At 40.1% G+C, this 14,493-nt stretch overlaps 1 long non-coding RNA gene across 1 annotated transcript; it reads right to left on the bottom strand.

Annotated features, from left to right (window-relative positions):
• Nucleotides 1-8,917: 8,917 nt before the first annotated feature.
• On the bottom strand, nt 8,918-12,868 carry LOC118352657 (uncharacterized). Its single transcript, XR_004810139.2, has 3 exons — nt 12,644-12,868; nt 10,824-10,987; nt 8,918-10,358 (listed from the first exon to the last, which is right to left on the bottom strand). It is a non-coding gene; the product is annotated as an uncharacterized LOC118352657 (long non-coding RNA).
• Between the last annotated feature and the right edge of the window lie 1,625 nt (nt 12,869-14,493).

The following is a 14,493-nucleotide window of genomic DNA, read 5'->3' as shown; positions in this document are numbered from 1 at the left end:
TTTCTTTCATCAGACCAACCAAAAAATTAGTACTGTTCAAGTCCTCCTGGGCTCTAAAAAAAATCTGAATACGTTTGCTTTTCTTCTCTGATGACACTGCTTAGTTTTTATGAGAGTGTGTTTTAAAGGGAGCTGAATATCTGTAGAGACCCTGGGATCTTTGCTGTGTGATCCGGGGGGAACTGGGAAAAGGTGGAAGGTCATGGCTGGAGGCAGTTTTGCTCCATTTGTTTTCATAATTGCCCAGAATGTTAGGAACTCTCAAGACTTAGACAAGGTGCCTGCCAGCTTTGAAAACTAAGTCTCCCTCCTTACCAGTGGCTCCCGATAGCCCCAGCCCTATTTCTTTTATAGGTAAGTTGTATTATTTCTCACCTTTTGAAATGCATCTTTACAAGACAGCCAGATGGATGGATCCAGCAAAGCCCAGCTACTGTGGATTGCCAATGCTTTTCACAATAAAAATGATGTTTCTCTCCGAGGGCTTTTATATCTGGGCTCTACATTAGGAATCTCTGGGTCTTTGAAACTGCTACTGGTACCTTACTTCTCAACTGAGAGAGGATACATATAGTGTTGACAAGGTCTCTGGAATGGAGACCTCTGGAGCTTGTACTCATTCTGGCCAGCCCACAGCACGGACTGGACTGAATTGAACAGTATCTCTCTATAAATCATATCTACCCAGGACCGTAGGATGTGACACTATTTGGAAATAGGATCTTTGCAGTTGTAATTAGTTAAAAATGAGGTTATGCTGCATCAGGGTGAGCCCTAATCTAATAATTTATCAGAAGGTCATGTGGAAACACAGATACTACAGAAGAGAACACCATATGAAGAAGAAGGCAGAGATGGGAGCAATGTGTCTACTAGTCAAGGAATGCGAAGGGTTGCTGTCAAATAGCAGAAACTAGAAGAGACAAATGGAACTGATTCTCCCTCAGAGCTTCCAGGAAGAACCAACCCTTCCCACAACTTGCTGTCAGACTTCTAGTCTCCAGAACCGTGAGAGAATAAACTTCTATTGCTCTATGCCCCCAAGTTTGTGATAATTCATTACAGCAGCCCTGGGAAATTAATACATGAGTAGCTGGAGACAATGTTCTTAAGAAATTCATAGGAATAAGATAGAACCCTTCAAAGACAGATATATCTGAAGCTTTCAAATTAGGCCTTAAGAGGATATTAAATAGATTCCTTGGGTCCTGTCAAAGTCAGATAATTTTATGTTCTTCCTCAAATAGGAACCTCACTATGAAAGGGATAATCAGAAGATAACTCTTCTATTCCCTGCTGCAGACAAGATGGCCCAGTGTGCCACAACATTAACAGCTTTGGGAAGGAACATTTATTCTGGGCATACAACCCTTGGAATAAAAAAAAAATATGTTTGTGAATTTTAATGCATAACATTGTATTACAAAAACTATTAAAATAAAGATAGAAAATATTCCACAAAATCCAAAAATTATTACAGTATTACTTCCTTGAAATTTACTGTCTCATACCACCAGTCAAAAAGCTAAAAAAAAAACAAAAAAATGACCCTTCCAGAAGTATTCAGTGTGACCTTTAAAAGCTATTACTTAAACTTAAAATACAGTTTAGCTCTATAAATCACCTACATTTCCTCTATTCAGGCACTAATTCTGGGTTAATGATAAGTGAGCTTGTGTTTCTAGCATAGACACTGACTATATATATATATATATATACACACACACACACACACACACACACACACACTTTCAGATGTGAACACACTGATGTCTGGACAGCAAGATAACCACTGACTGCTTACGTTCATCTGTGTTCCAAAGTACATTAAATACTGAAAAACTTCATGGTATAAAACACTCAGAAATTCTATATAAAATAGAAAAAAAACACTTTAAAAAGGTATATGTGATTATATTCCTAAATAAAATAAAAGACCAAAAACTAAGAGTAAGATGAAAAGACAAGTGATAAGTGGAAACTAGTACATTGGTTACCCTCAGGTAGCCTCAGGTAAGACCTTGGTTTTTTTTGTTGTTGTTGTTGCTGTTGTTTTTAAGACCAAGAGTCAAGGATTTGGACCTGCCTGAATCAAAGACTCAGAACTGAGACGCTGGACTATATACTCTTTGAGTATATATATATACTATTTGAGCTGGGACTCAAAGAACCATACTTTGAGGGAAAAGGGGGATTAAAAAAAAAGAGCAAACCAGAAAAGTTGTCCTTCTTCCACTCTTGTTCAGGAGAAAAAGTCTTTTATGGAATTTTTACACTACCACCAAGTCTAGGAAACTCTAAACCTGAAAATGAACCTGAAAAAGGGTCATTTTGGGTGCTGGCCAGGAGACTTAAAATTTAGAACACACAAGATTCCCACAAAACATGAATTCAATCCAAACATAAGAAACAGAGGCAGAATAAACATGAATCACACCATCAGAAAACACCAGATTCAGACTGCTTAGATTTTCAGGTCTCTAGAATTTTTAAAAACCAACTAAAAATATGTTTAAAATAACTAACATGAAATGATGGCATAAATATAAGAAAACAACTAGATTGAATACTATTATGAAATCAACTTGAAATCAAATCAGATAGAACTTATTGAAAGAAACGTAGAGTCTTAGACATTGAAAAGTCAGTGGACAAGAGATGAAAGGATAAACAAACTGGTATCTTCCATGCAGTGGAATACTATTCAGTAGGGAAAAGAACAAACTATTGATATAAGTTACAACATAAATGAAGCCCAGAAACATTATACTAAGTAAAAGAAACCAACCACAGAGGCCACATACTATATGATTCCATTTATCTACAAGAGGCAAATCTGTAGATACATTTAGATTGGTGGATTTCCTAGGGCTGTGGGAATAGTGATTAACTCTAAATGGTCATGAGCCATTTTATGGGGAGATAGAAATGTTCTGAGAGCAGATTATGATGATGGTTGCACAACTAGGTAAATTTGCTAAAAGTCATTGACCTGTAAAGTCCTTAAAATGGTTGAATTCATGTATACAAATTATATGTTTATATTATAGCTCAATAAACTTGTTTTAAAAAATCTCAGTGGGAAGTTTGGATTAGATACTGTCAAAATTGGAATACAGATCCAAAGATATGGCACAAAGCACAGAAAAGAAAGACATGGAAAATATGATGGAGGCAAAGAATGTTGGACAGACGTACAAGAAGGTCTGATCTATATCTAGTCAGAGTTCCAAAAAGAGAGACAATCAAGAAGCAAAGAAAAAAGAGGTGAAAATATTTTCAAAGAAATGAAGGCTGAGAATAATTGAAAGGCATAAATCATAAGCTAAGTAAATAAAAAGAAACCTACACATAGATACATCGAGGTAAAGCTACAGAATCACTGGCAAAGAGAGGTTCTTAAAAGCAGTGAAAGACTTTTATAGTGGCAAAGGAGAGGAAGCAATTTCTGTCAAAGCAGATGTCACCAAAAAGGTAGGATTTAGCCTGAGCCAGGAAAGAAGGAAAGAAGGTTAAGGTTTAGATGGATGGATTAAAGGAAGGGAGGACATTCTGGCCACAGGTGTGGGAAGGAAATCCTCAGTGAAGAGATGGTGGCTAGGCTTCAAGTCCATGGAAAGAATGGTCTAGCTGAAACAATAATGTAGGAAACCGGCAGAAGACACGTTTAGGGAGGCGCGGTGGAGCTAGGTCAGGGTGCCCACTGAGAAGCTCTCTGAAGACTTGGACCTAGAAATGCACCGCAAGGAAACACGTTTCTCTGGTTGACTCATGACATCCACTTTCTCATCAAGGAGACCCTTGTTTTCGTAGCAATCAGAGAAAGTCTATGACTCCGAAACTGGAAAAGCAGTGTTCTAAAAACCGTAGTGCCTTTTCCATCGGAACCCCATGGAGTCCTGAAGTCCAAGTTCAACCTGAACCCGGCCAACACAGGAGACTCCAGGTTATAGCTGGGATACACCCGTGCTCATCAGGTGAATGAGGGGGACAGCCTCAGCCTTCCTGGTATATTTTCTCTAAACTCCTACTAATTTAATGGCCTGGGAAAAGGGTGAGTCATAAAGGTGGAAAAATATTTTGGCTGCAGCTTTAGTGAAAGGTGAAATGCGTTAACCTTGCAATGAGTCATCATCACCTCAGGCAGCTTAAAAGCAGAAGAAGAAGAAGGAGAAGAAGGAAAAAAAAAAAAAACCTTAACCAGCACGGTTTCAGATCTCTGAGAGTGTGTCTGACAGAGTGTCAGGGTTTGGTAACTTCTTGTCTGGTGTGCGTGTAGCCTGGTGTGAGATTAGTTTCTCCAGAAGAGAGTCTAAAATGCCCCACCCCCTAAACCTCAGCAGGAGCCAGCTGCAGCCCACCTGCTTCCGTGGGGCCAGTTTCACTCCACCGTGAAGGAAGTACTAGCCGCGAGTGTCAATGGAGGCCCAAACATGGACATATTTTAAAAATCAGACCTAGCCAATTAAATTCTAAAAAAGTTACATTGGCAATAAAATTATGTGGAATTTATTTCTCTGAACTGTGACTGCCAGCTCGTTCTAAGTACACCCTAACAACTCATTAGGCTTAAATATGAACAAAATTAACCATTCCTCCATTGTACAGTTTAAGAAAAATAATCACAAATCCTTTACCTGATTAGAAAAAGTGAAAACTACCTGAATATCATGTGCAGGCATCTGTTCTTGTCAAATGTTTACAAAGGAATTAACAGTCTCTGATTGACCATTGGTTGTTGGAAAAGGTTTGAAGTCCTTTGAAGCTGTATCAGTCAATAAATGCTTGTTTACTTACATCAGCATTAGGGGAGAGCCGCGCATCGGTAAAGGCAGGCAGCAAGTACTGCACAGCCCTGGGTTTGGTGAGACACTAGCCCCTTAATAGCATGTGACCTTGGCCGGGTTACTTAGCTTTGCTGAACCTTGGGTTTCTCATAAGTAAAATAAGGGAATAGCATCTACTGCAGGGTGGGTACGAGCACAAACCGAGATGAGAGATACAGCATTTCTTCGTACTCAGTGATGCCAGGTTTCTTCTCTCTTCCCTCTCTAAAGCATTATCCCTCAAGAAACAAGCAGTTGGGCAGCTGAGTTAATTCAAGACTGCAGAAGCAGTCAGTAGAAATTGGGTGGGCAGAGGAAAAACGGGAGGCTGTTCTTGACAACAGGAAAAGCATGGGCTATTTTGAGGGAAGAAGGAGAGACAGTAGAATGAACATGTAGCTGAAGGAGCTGCTGCCTCTCCAGCTGCAATGGAAAGTCGGGTGTGGCTGGAGAAAGGAAGTCTTCGGGCATCAGACTGAAGCATTTGGAGTTTATGCTCTAAAGATCAAAATCTGCAAAAGGTTTTGGAGCTGGGAAAAATTTGTCTGACGCTGATGACTTGATTCTGTTCATCTCATGCTCTGTTGCCATGACTCAGTGGGACCTTTTCACCAGAACCAAGGAAGCTTCAGTACTTTCTAGAACTGCCTTCTCACTTCCCAGTGCTTGAGTCTGGTAGAGCCCATGACACATCACAACTCTATTTCACAGATAAGGAAAGTAAGACCCCTGGAGGCTATGTGACTTGCCATTGCATCAAGAACTTGAAACCTGTGTTTTCTGACCCTAAACTTCGTGCTTGCCCTATTACATGTCACTGAGACTATGAAAATTCTATGAAAATGTAATAAAATAATTAAAAAGGAGGAATGAAAAGGATGAAAATGTTAGGAAGCATACACCCTACGATGTCTGCACACCACAGGATGAAAGAAAGTTTTGGGATCATTATGTCCCCATCGTTCAATTCTCTGCCTTAAAACTTCTGTCCTAAACTGTTACTATTTGGGATCTAATTCTTGGAGATAACTAACATATCTTTAAAGAGAAGATTTCAGTAGCTTCAATTTGGTAACACAAACACACCTCTATCGAAGTGAATGGAGCATTTTAGCAAAGAAATTTCTCTACTTAGAGGACCAGCCCTGATTATTAGGGTGTTAGGACATGACTGGAAAACCATGTCAAGTACTTAAAAACTGCACTGAAATTCACAGTCCAGCAAATAGGAGCCTTGGAATGTCTGACTTGGCCAGAGCTCAGATGCCTTAACAATACAGTCAGTATTGACTGTAACAATACAGTCAGATTGCTTTGGACAGTCTTCCCAAAAGATTAGCCCACAAAGAGGGGCTTGGAGGACTTTCTGTTAAAGGACCTGGGCTTTGAGCTTCACCAATTACCTCACTCTAAACCCAAAGAGAACCCTGACAGTCAACTCCTCCTTTGGATCATTCTTCATCACCATCAAAAGAGCCTTCAAACTGCACTCATTTTCCTCCCTCCCAAGCTACACATTAATGCTTCTCAACTAATGTTGAACAGAAGCAAAACCAAAAAATGAAAACCTCTCCACCCCTGACTAATTTGGCATCAAATTCCTGTATCATCCTTAAAAATTTAGGATTAGGGGATCCCTGGGTGGCGCAGCGGTTTGGCGCCTGCCTTTGGCCCAGGGCGCGATCCTGGAGACCCGGGATCGAATCCCACATCAGGCTCCTGGTGCATGGAGCCTGCTTCTCCCTCTGCCTATGTCTCTGCCTCTCTCTCTCTCTCTCTCTGTGACTATCATAAATTTAAAAAAAATTTTTTTTAAATTAGGATTAGTTATAGGTTGCCAAATGAAATGCCAACCAAGTAACATAGCCATGCTATTGATTAGAAATGGCAAAGTCCTCACCCCTGAACTACAGGTAGGAAAAGAGTCTCTTTCATTTTTTAGAGTAATAAAAATATATTAAAAAGTATCTGCCTTACAACTTATGGTGTATTCAGATCAGCATTTGAGGGTGAGTAACATAGATTTTCAGAGTACCTCAAAAAATTGTATATTATTATTATTATTTCTCTCCTTGAATTTTTTCCATTTCCTGCCTTCCTATAGGAAAAAAAAATGTTCTTGAGTCAAACGGTGATAGAAAAATATCCAGAGAGATAAAGCTTAAGAGAAAACTGAACATATATGACAATGATACATCTACCTTAAACGTATTTTGAAACATAACAGATTTAAAAACAACAAAAGTGCTATCAATGATATTTAACAAGTTTTAGCCTGTTCAGTGCTTTTGTAATTATGGATTGTTTTCAAACCTTTCTTGTGAGATGGGTCAAAGATAGTCTCCTACAAGTGAACACTGTCATTTCACTCTGGGCTTAGTGTAATACCTAAGGAATTTTCTCAAACAGGGATTATTCTCCCTATAGATTCGTGAGCAGAGAGTATGTGCTGTCATTCTCCACTTCTCACCCCTTCCCATGAGCTATTCTCAGCCTTTCTCTCTGGTGGCTCAACATCTGGGCTCCCCTGCCAGGGGCATGCCTCTGACTGGGTTCTGCTTGGGTTCAGCCAACAGGGGTACTGCTGGTAGCAGGTAGGAAAAGAGGAGGGGGTTAGAGTATTTCTTCTCTGTTTCCTCCCTGTTTGGTGCTATATCTTTGGCAATATCTGCATTTCTCCATGACTATTGTCCCCACGAGAGTAGCCATCTTCTTCAGGCTTCCAGCTCTTAGGGGGCTCCAATGGCACTGTTTCCCCCAGGCTCCAGCAGTCCTGAGGGAGATGGTAATGACTTCCTGCTGTTATACATCTTTACATGTCTGGACATCTCTTGCTCATGTCTAGTCTCTCTTCTCTGCAAAGAGTGCCTTCCTGAAGTCGCTTTACCTGGACCATCCGGGTAGACTTGTATTTCCTGCTGACACCATGGCATAACGAGTGCCCTAGTTCATGCCTTTGAATGAAAAAACTATATACAAAAGCAACTCAACATCTGAAGTCCCTTTTCCACGGGACTTCATCACATGTACTGAAATACTTCTATGTGGAAGTGCTCTTGATTGTTAAAAGCACCCTGTACATTCTGCTCTTGAGCATGAGGGTTGGTCTGTGGTCAATCCACTGAGCACATGGTCAGTTTTGAGTGGCACAAGTTGATATTTGGTGAAACATCATCTTTTTTTCATAATAATAAGTCTCTTAGCACAAGGCTTTTAAACTAGAAATGCTTAGTTTACAATGTTGTCCTTCATCCATTTATTTACCAATGTTTATTAAGTATATTTAGCAATATAGTAATTACCAAATATGGGCCAGACATGCCATTAGATGAGAGGTGAAGAAAATCAAAGCCCCGATGCTTGTGGAGCTTACAGAGCAGGGGTAGAGACAGACTTCAGGCAAGTGCTCACGCAGATATTCATGATGATACATCTGTGACATGCAAAGAAAGATCATAGTGTTAAGAGCACGTGGAGGTAGGGAGGTCTGACCTGGAGAGCAAAAGGCCCAGAAAGTTTCCCTGAGGCAGAGACTCGGAAGTTGCTGAAGGCATAAAGGATGGGAAGGAAGGCAAGAAAGAAAAAATGGAAGAGTATTGACGGCAGAGAAAGTCAGGTGAAGCAAAGGATGTTGGAGGATGTCAAGGAAAAGGAGCCTAAGTGGTGAGCTCATCTTGAATTGTTCAACACGCGACTCAAAAAGCACTAAAGGGCTTTGATTAGAGTTGATTGTGTTTATGAAGGGCGATAAATCTACAAAGTGCTTTGAGTAAAAGACACTATGCCCAGAAAGCTGCTACAGTTAGAGTGAGGTTTGTCTCTCTCTTCCTGTCACCCTCTCAAGGAGCTTCAATGGTGTCACAAGACAGAAGTGATCATTCCTGGATAAAATATTCAATGCTCCTTTCTTTATAGTGCTACATGATTATCTTGCTTAACTGGCAAAGTTGCTTTACTTATTCCAAACAATTTCATTAGTGACAAATAACTATGACAATTAGGGATAAGAGAAATACTAAGACTTTGGTAATCTCTGCATGTTAAAAGACACCAGAAAAGCAAGAAACAAACTCATATACAAAAAAGGGGTGTTCACATTTTAATTTTAAACCTGCCAATTTCAGACATGTTGATGGAACTATAAGTTTACATCTCTATGATACTGAGTACACAGGATAATTGTACAATTCTATAATAAAATATGTATCTCTATTATTTATGCACTAATATACTTTATTCTGAATGAAGAACAAAATAATACAGGCTAATAATATTAGCTTACACTATTTTTTTGTGTGTAGCTTACACTATTTTAGAAAATTAATACTATTTTTGATATTTGGAAGTTTCCATTTAGAATATAAAATCTTAAAGTATACAGAAACATTCCTATAAATATTTCAGGGTGAAATACTATAAGAGAGGCATATTCCACAGACCCTGCTTTCAGAAGAATCTGTCATCATTGAAAGTATTCAAAGTACTACATAGAATATGATCATTTTAGCAGTGCTTTTCCTAGTTTTTGCTGAAGCCAAATGTCTTTGGCTCAATCTTAGATGCAATGAGCAACTCTCAAAGCTTAAAGTTTGTGACACATGGCACAGTAGAGTAAAAGGACCCTTTTAATTGCCTTTCCAGTTTGCAAATTGTTTTTAAATACATTACTTTTTGAAACTGGATATTATAAGGTCTGCTTTTTCTTTCAGGGCCCGTGATTTTGAACTGCTCATTTCATTTCCATCAGTAGTATGTCATGCTGTACATTTCAGGCAGTATTATGGAACCCATTTCATCATGCATGCTTAGCAAGGTATAGAGAAGGATCTAGAATGAGATGGAGATCTCATTTCTCCCAGCCACACAGGCTATAAACTGCAGCCAGTTAAAAGTCTGTCATGCTCCAGCTACAGTTTGAGTTATTCATTATTTTCATTTCTCAAACCTACTGCCTGAAAGAAGGCTCGAAACTAATTGCAACTTTCTTTTTTCGATAAAAACAACTTGATTGCAAATCTGACTTAATAGATGCGTCTTTTGCTGCGAGATGGGACTCACGGGAAAGGCAATGTGAATGCAAGCATCTCTGCTCGAAGTGCGCTTCTGCTTCTGGTTCCAGCCTGCTGACACCTCCACAGAGGGAGGTCATTCAACCTGTAGGAGCCCCAGGCCTCCCTCCTCCTCAGCTTGTCTTAATTCTGCTTGTTTCTTGTCTGTCACCTAAAGCTCAGAGACACAGAATAGTATTGTATGTCTTTGCTGAGGCTGCCATTGAAAAGTATCACAAAGTGCGTGGCTTAAACACCAGAAATGTAGCGTCTCCCAGTTCTGGAGGCTCAGTCTGAGAGAGGAGTGTCAGCAGGGTTGCTTCCTTCTTGGCCTATGAGAAGAATCTGCCCCATGCCTCTCCCCTAGGTTCTGCTCGTTAGCTGGCAATCTTCATCATTCCTCGGTTTGCAAGGCATCACCCCATCTTTGCCTTTATTTCACATGGCATTCCCCTTGTGTGCCGTGTCTGAGTCCAAATGTCCCCTTTTTTATAAGAATATAAGTAATGTTGAATTAGAGGCCCACCCTCCTCCAGGATGACCTCATCTTAACCTCATTATTTTTCTAATAATCGCATACCCAAATAAGGGCTAAGACTTCCACATGCAAATATTCAGAGGACACAATCAACTCATAACAGGTATCCTATGTATTCTAGGGGAACATAAGTTGCAGGTTAACATATAATAAATATCTTGGAATAATAATACTAAGCAATTGACCATGGTTACTTCTGCAAATGATAGTGAGGTAGACCAGGGTGGGAGTGGAAGTCAGAAGAAATTTAGATTCACCTTCATTTTTTACAAAGAAAGGTACAAAGATTCATCTTTACAAAGATTCATCTTCATTTTTTACAAAGAAAGGTAGATTGCCTGAGCAAGTAAAAGTTAACATAAATAAATTAAGATTTTGTAGTGACTCCCAGTAGAAGTAGACTCCTATTACCTGCCACGGTATGCTCTGGAAACTTGTGAAGGGGTTTCTTGGCTGTTGCAAGGATTTGGGGTGCTTCTGGCAGTGAGTGGGAACAGATTGGGGATGCCAATTGTCCTACAATGCTGGAGTCGTGAAGAGTTGTCCTGTGTCCTGAATCATTTTCAAATGTCCTGCTAAACATTTACATATAAAAACAAAATAACTTTTTGGTATCATTTTAATAGACGGCTGAATTTTCCAAGAACGCAACCTTGGCATCAGGGTGGGGGTGGGGGGGCGGAGACTGTACTTTGTTGGGTTCAGAAATTTGCCTGAGCCTTCACCTTACTGGAAAATATGTCCCTCACAGCAGCATCACTCTCAGTATCTGAACCACTTCTAGAACACGCATAGAGTGGATTGCACTCACAGTTGTCACATTCCTGACGATTCTTCACGTGGGTATAGTCACTGACCACTTACTTCTGTCTTCATGTACTGAAGTGTGTATTAAGCTAGTACAAATTTCTTTAACTGTATTTTCCCTTCACATCAACCTTTGAGCCTTATGTGAATTTTCAAAACGTGTTCAGATAGATTACATTATTTATGAATTTCATTTCAGGGTGCTAAAGGAGATGTTACAGAAGATTTCTTATGAAAAGGGAACATTTGTTCTCATCATACTGTGCATTGCCAGGAATCATTGACAGTCCAGGGAGAAATGCAGAATACTTAAACTAAGGCTTTGAAAATGGTGGAGAGGCAATGCATTCAGGAGATATTTCAAAAGAAAGTCAAAAGGATGGCACTTGTGTACCATATTAGATAGAGAAAGATCGAGAAAGAAGGGACTGTCAAAAAATGCTTTCTAACTTGGGCTACCAGGTGGGTGATTTAAAAGTGCTGATACAAAGAGGAGGGTGGTGGATTCACCATGGGACTGCACCTCAAGGCACCTGGGGGCAAGAGGGAGAGGTCCATGGATATTAAATGGCCCACGTCTGGGTTTACTGACCAGGGGATGCCTGTACAACCAGGATTGCTGGAATCTAGGAAATGGAAAATGTGCGGAGTAAGAAGGGAAAAAACTCAGAGCAACCTGATGACACACCTCCAGAGGACATGTACAACTGAAGAAAGCCATGAAGGAGACTTCATTTTTAACCTTATCTCCCCACTGAGTTTGAAGCATCTCAAGATAAAAAGCAGTAAACACAATCGAATAACAACAGAACACAAATTCTGTGACTTATATCACTTTGGTATTCTTCCCATTGCCTAGTGCAGCACTCAGTACCCTTTGTCTTTGTCATGGCCCCTTCCTTTCCCAGAACATTCAGGAAGCAGATGGAACATTTCTACTGTGATTGGGCTCCCCACAGATGTCACAGATGCCATCTTGATCTGTGGGACACTTTCTCCCCCAGCTCACTGAATGTCTCAAGGCTCTGAGTTCTCTGACAGGTGGAGAGGAGACCCTCTTTACCTGACCATGGTCATGGCTCTGCTAAGGGGTGGATATTACACTCAGAAAATCCATTTTCCACACAGAGAGTGACTTGTCTCTTGTGAGGCAGCCTGTCTTCCTGCCCCCCAATACTGGACAAAACCATAACTAAATTTAACAGCAGAGGAAGTATCATTCCCAAATGCTGCAGCCAGCCCAAATCCAGAAGAAAAGCCACTGATTGTCCTCCTGAAGCCCGAGTTCCACACCCAGGGACACTCCCTCTTCTGGCAGTGACACTGCAACCTCAGAGGGCACTCCCTCTGGCTCTAACCCACGTTCCACTTGCCTGCCAGGACACACGACATGGGACAGGAGATCTGTCACCAAGAGCACATACCTGTGGTCACATAAACACATAAACACTTTCACTAGCAGCCACGTTCTCAGGCTCTGGCCAGGAGAGGCAGCCAACAGCCAGACAGGAGAGGCTCAGCTGAACGCTGACTACTACTCGCCATCCACCGTTCCCCCTGGCAGGAAATGGGTTCCAGATGTGTCCTCAGCTGAGCCCGTAATGGGGTCTGACTGTCATAAATGGGCCTGCTAGCCTGGGTCTCCAGCCTTTATCAATCTCCCTGGACTGTACTGAGCAAAGGGGGAGGAAGGGAAAGGAAATGTAGAAATACTCTGTTGCTGGGTACAATTTCAGCAGAAAGATGACAATGTGTTTTGAGTTTCCAGGTCCTGTTTTTGTTTTCTCTTTTGGAGATAACGTGTGTGTGTGTGTGTGTGTGTGTGTATGTACACACATGCGTGCTTAAAGGGGGAAAGAAACAAAGGAAATGGGGGAAGGGAAGAAAAGATCCTATTTCAGTTACAAAAAAGGTTTTGTGCACTTTAGACAAACTAAAATAACATTGTAATCCCATATCAACCCAGGAAGTGCAATAAACATAAAGATCAATACTCTACCCTCATTTCATCTTTGCTGTAAGTAGATATTTCAGAAATTGTGCACCTAACTCAAGATTACTAGAGATATTTATTAACAAGTATCTAATAACCTTCATTCTAAATTTCCATATTTCATAGAAATGTGTATCCTTAGACTCTCTATACATTGATAGCATAATTTCTTCTTTGTTCAAAAGGATAATGGCTTAAAAATCTCACTTGAGAATAGAATTTAGGCAGTCTGAAGTCAAGATAGCCTGAAAACAGTAAACAATAAATAACTTCCGGAGTTCTCCATAGACAGTTTTGACAGTTGTAGCTCGGTGCTCTACCCAAACAGCCCAGAATTGATCATTCTCCAGAATTATCCTAAGATAAGCATGTGGCTCTAGATCAGTCCCTCCAACAAGTAGCAGTTGAAGAACACGTACGCCCTGAGAGAGGCTACATTGGTGATTTGTTCGGGGCCACTGTGTACCTGGTGAATTTAAGAGTCACTGAGTGATGTTGAATGAGATACTTAACTCCTCTGGTTCTGTTTCTTCATCTGTAAAGTGAGAGATTAGACTATAGTCCATGGCAGCTCAGAGTTTGAGTTTAATTTTTAAAAGCCTCATATTTTTAAAGCAAGATTAAAACTTATCATACAGTTTATAGGGTTTGGCCCTACCATAGTTTATAATCCTAAAGATAGTGATGTTTTTTATAGAATCAGACTCCAGGCTTGCAATACCTAGCCAAATGCATGACATACTCAAAAGAAAAAGAGCCTTTTGTCCTGGAAGAGTAAGATACATCTAATGAAACAGACAGTAAGAACTATTCCAGACAGTCCCATTCACATTCTGCAGGTCAGTGGTATCTACTGAGAATCCCTCATGATTTTAACGAAAAGGGGAGTCAGTGTTCCCCGTGTCAAAGAAAAGAGATGTGCTCATAGCTCCCAATTATTCATTTCACTCTAGACACAAAGCTTCTTCCTTAAGGCTGAAGTTAATTTTAAATTTGCTTTGCACACTGGTCAACCAAAAGATTTTGTATGTGCTAGCCTCTTCCTGTAAGTTTAGAGAAGAATTTTATCATTGCTTTAAAAGCTATGATCTAATTTATCTAAACAGTGAAATCAAAGCATACTGAAAATTCAGCCATTAGTCAAATGTAAAATCATCTTTTTTAAAAACAATTCTTTTAAATGAAGAGTAAAATATAAATTCATTTCTGATTCTAAGAAATTGAAATAATATAGATGCAAATATTTACCCTAAAAACAGTACCTCCATTCCCAGTTCTTTT

The sequence above is a fragment of the Canis lupus genome, chromosome 1 (genome assembly GCF_003254725.2).
Source record: "Canis lupus dingo isolate Sandy chromosome 1, ASM325472v2, whole genome shotgun sequence".
NCBI classification, from domain to species: domain Eukaryota; kingdom Metazoa; phylum Chordata; class Mammalia; order Carnivora; family Canidae; genus Canis; species Canis lupus.
Note: the sequence above shows the minus strand (reverse complement) of the source record. Positions and strands in the feature narration are given on the sequence as shown.